The following is a 4,073-nucleotide window of genomic DNA, read 5'->3' as shown; positions in this document are numbered from 1 at the left end:
CAACGTTAACTCAGGAACAATGTACCACTAGCTTACCACGGGGACAGGCAGTTCTGACAGTGAAGCACATCATGTTCCAGTTCTCATGTGAAACAATGTATCAGATTTTCTCGAGATTTTCTTATTTTATGGGAAATGGAATACATAGGAAATGGGAATAGTCACAGAATCACACAATGCATCAAGTTCAAAGGGACCCTCAAAGGTCATCTTGCTCAACCCCCTGCAGTCAGCAGGGACATCTCCAACTAGGTCAAGTTGCTCAGGGCCACATCAAGTTTGACTTTGACAGGGCTTCAATCACATCTTCGGGCAACCTGTTCTGGTATTTCACCACCCTCATTGTGAAGACCTTCCTCCCTATGTCCAAACTAAAACTACCCTGCTCCAGTTTCAAACCATTGGAGCACCTCTCCTAAAGGACAAACTGAGAGAGCTGGGGTTGTTCAGCGTGGAGAAGAGAAGGCTCCAAGGAGACCTTATTGTGGCTTTCCAGTATCTGAAGGGAGCCTACAAGAAAGCTGGTGAGGTAGTGTCAGGTAGTGACAGGGCTAGGTGGAATGGATCCAAGATAGAGGAGGGTAGATTTAGATTAGACATTAGGAAGAAGTTTGTATTTCAACATGACAGAAGACAAATTCTGGGTTGTTAAACCCTGCCCTTTGCACTTGTTCTGCAGCCTGTCCAAGAAAAGCAAACCATAAGCTTTCATAAGCTCCATGTTAATATAATGACTTCAGCGGTGATAGTCTTGGTCCTAAGCTTTGTGCTGAAATGTGCCAGGTACTTTATGGTGATAAACTACTAGCTAGTGCAATATATGTCTGCTCAAACTTATCTATCATTACTGGGCAAATGGTCCAAGTGGTGATAGGATAAGGGGCGAGAGTTTTAAACTAGAGCAGGGTAGATTTAAATGGGATGTTAGGAAGAAGTTCTTTACTGTGATGGTGGTGAGACATTGGAAGTTTTTGAGACATCCCTGGAAGTGTTTAAGACTGGGCTGTATAAGACTTTGAGCAACCTGGTCTAGTGGGAGATATCCCTGTCCATGGCAGGTGAATTGGAAATAGATCTGTATGGTCCCTTTCAGCTCAAGCCATTCTAGGATTCTACAACTCTAAAATGAATCTTGCATCAGATGCATCACTGAGCACTGTTTCAAGGAGTAGGTTAAATAGTGCATCTGCAAAATAACAGTTCAGTATTCAAGCACGTGTTAGCAGTTCTTAGCCTGAGGTTTATGGCTGACTCTAGAATGTACATCCTCTCTCCACAGCAGCTGAAAACTTGGCCTCGAGAGCTTCCCTGCTAGTCTTTTCACAATTTCATACTGTCATTCTGTTATACAAATTGTTTATATGAACTTATTTTGTCAGTAAAGGGATACAAGGAAGCTGTGGATTTGTCAAATTACAATTTTGTTCCAAACAATTAGCTAATCCTAATGGAGACCTGATGAGATAAGTGTGGCACTCTTTTCTCGTAAAAGGAACTCAACCACACTAACAGTCAGGTTGTACATGACACCTTGCTCCTTTTCACATGACAAGGAAGGCATCAGCAGTGAGACGATTCACTGAACCCACCTTAATTCCCAAGGGCTGCTGTTCTCTCAGTGCCTGTACAGAGCAGAACAGTTTGAAACTTTCCTTACCACCCTTTAAAAGCTGTCACTGCCTTTTGTTACACTCCAGTCCTTTTCCAATGAGGATATTTTAGTTTCAGCTTTCTCTTAGAACTCTTGAGTCTCATATTCATGTGTCATTGTGTTCTATAAATACTCTGCTACACTTTTGATTTGAAACTGATCTCCAATACATCCCTTACTAAGATTAGATCTCATGATGGAATCTTCCAAGCTTCTTTAATGAATATAGAATTAACAATGTTATTTACTTTTTTTCATCTCAGGAGATTTCTTCTTGTCCTGTAGATCCTGTCAACTTTTCTAATCCTAACATGTTTGAAAAGAATGTGTTGCTTGTTTTTCCTGGCTGTTGCAAACATAAAGATTTAAATTCAACAAACCATTGTTTAGGACAGATCTCCTTCTGAAACACCTCATATTTGTCACATCCAGGTAAATTAACTGTCTTACCTCAACATTTTCACCATGGTAAGGAGAAACACCATTGCATGACAAAAATTATGCTTCTATTCTCACCTAGGCATGATTTAACCCCTACACTTCAACCCCTATACTTTGATTGTTTGCCCTAAGTGTAATCTGTGGTTGTTTCAAAAAGGGAAAAAAATATCTTTGAGGACTAGAAAGAGCTATGATGATCAGCTAGATTCTGGATTCTAAGGCGTGTCTTTCAAATACTACACTGTATAGTTTTGGAAGTGTTCTAAAGGTAAACCAAAATTCTTTGGTATCAGTTTGACAGCCAAAGATAGTCACTTCAGGTAGTTGCCCAGACTTGCTAGCTTGTCATCTTCTACATCTGGCAAAAAAAGAAAAAGTGACTGGCATTTCACAGGCAACCATGGAGCCAGCACTACACAAACAATCACATTATACACAAGCATGATTCAATATGTACTCACTCAACAAGGTGTGACCTAAATATTCCTTTCTTTGGGCTCTAGGCTCCATTTGCTGTTTTCTTAAGTATGCATTTGAGTACATCCAACTATGAGCAATATTTGTCTGACAGGGACAGGCAAACAGGACATCTCAGACCAACAAGATGGGTATCCCTCACAAAAGAACCTGCCAATTGACCAGGCTCAGAGCAAGAACCTTGCAGCAGGTTGTCCCAACAGGCCGTAAATGTTTTGAGGAATGTGAAACAATAAGATGTGCTTTCTTCTTTCTTGATTTAATTTTCCCGAACTGCAAATAATTTTTAAAATCTCTACTTGTAACTGGATTTTAGAATTGCATCAGGTAGAACAGCTCTAATTATGTGACATGTTACTGAAAGACAATAAATTTATTAAGACATTAGAATAGAATAAACTTTATTAGAATAAACCAAACCAGGTTGGAAGAGACCTTCAAGATCATCGTGTCCAACCCATCAACCAATCCAACCCACCCAAACAGCTAACCCATGGCACCAAGCACCCCATCAAGTCTCCTTCTGAACACCTTCAATGACGGCGACTCCACCACCTCCCCGGGCAACCCATTCCATAGCGCAATCACTCTTTCTGTATAGAACTTCTTCCTAACATCCAACCTGAACCTCCCCTGGCGCAGCCTGAGACTGTGTCCTCTTGTTCTGGTACTGGGTGCCTGGGAGAAGAGACCATCATCAGCCTGTCTACAACCTCCCTTCAGGTAGTTGTCGAGAGTGATAAGGTCACCCCCTGAGTCTCCTCTTCTCCAGGCTGAGCAACCCCAGCTCCCTCAGCCTCTCCTCATAGGGCTTGTGTTCCAAAACCCCCTTACCAACTTTGTTGCCCTTCTCTGGACTCGTTCCAGCAAGTCAATGTCCTTCCTAAACTGAGGGGCCCCAGAACTGGACACAGGACTCGAGGTGTGGCTGAACCAGTGCAGTGTACAGGGGCAGAATGACCTCCCTGCTCCTGCTGGCCACACTGTTCTTGATGCAGGCCAGGATGCCATTGGCCCTCTTGGCTGCCTGGGCACACTGCAGGCTCATGTTCAGCCTACCATCAACCAGCACCCCCAGGTCCCTCTCTGCCTGGCTGCTCTCCAGCCACTCTGACCCCCAGCCTGTAGCACTGCATGGGGTTGTTGTGGCCAATGTGCAGAACCTGGCACTTGGATGTGTTAAATCTCATGCTGTTAAAAATATGGAACGCTTCAGGAATTTGCGTGTCATCCTTGCGCAGGGGCCATGCTAATCTTCTCTGTATCGTTCTAATTTTAGTATATGTGCTGCCGAAGCGAGCACATCTTGCATCTTACCTTAAATTTTTGTTCATAACTGTGATCTATGCATTTCATACTCTGTTTAGGTATGCCCTTTTTCTCTTAGTCCCTCTATTATAATTTCAGGTGGGGGTACTCAAAACCAATATTTTGGATAATTTCAAAACATGTTTTTTGCCAACAGCATGGAATCAATAGGCCTCTGGTCTCAAAGATAAATCTC

The 4,073-nt window shown here is 42.7% G+C and overlaps 1 non-coding gene across 1 annotated transcript; it reads right to left on the bottom strand.

Annotated features, from left to right (window-relative positions):
• Positions 1-3,765: 3,765 nt before the first annotated feature.
• LOC137459917 (U6 spliceosomal RNA) lies at positions 3,766-3,872 on the bottom strand. The gene has a single exon (XR_010992557.1). It is a non-coding gene; the product is annotated as a U6 spliceosomal RNA (small nuclear RNA).
• Positions 3,873-4,073: the final 201 nt, after the last annotated feature.

The sequence above is a fragment of the Melanerpes formicivorus genome, unplaced genomic scaffold (assembly GCF_026170545.1).
Source record: "Melanerpes formicivorus ecotype bairdi unplaced genomic scaffold, bMelFor1.0.p_v2 SCAF_448, whole genome shotgun sequence".
Classification (NCBI taxonomy): domain Eukaryota; kingdom Metazoa; phylum Chordata; class Aves; order Piciformes; family Picidae; genus Melanerpes; species Melanerpes formicivorus.
Note: the sequence above shows the minus strand (reverse complement) of the source record. Positions and strands in the feature narration are given on the sequence as shown.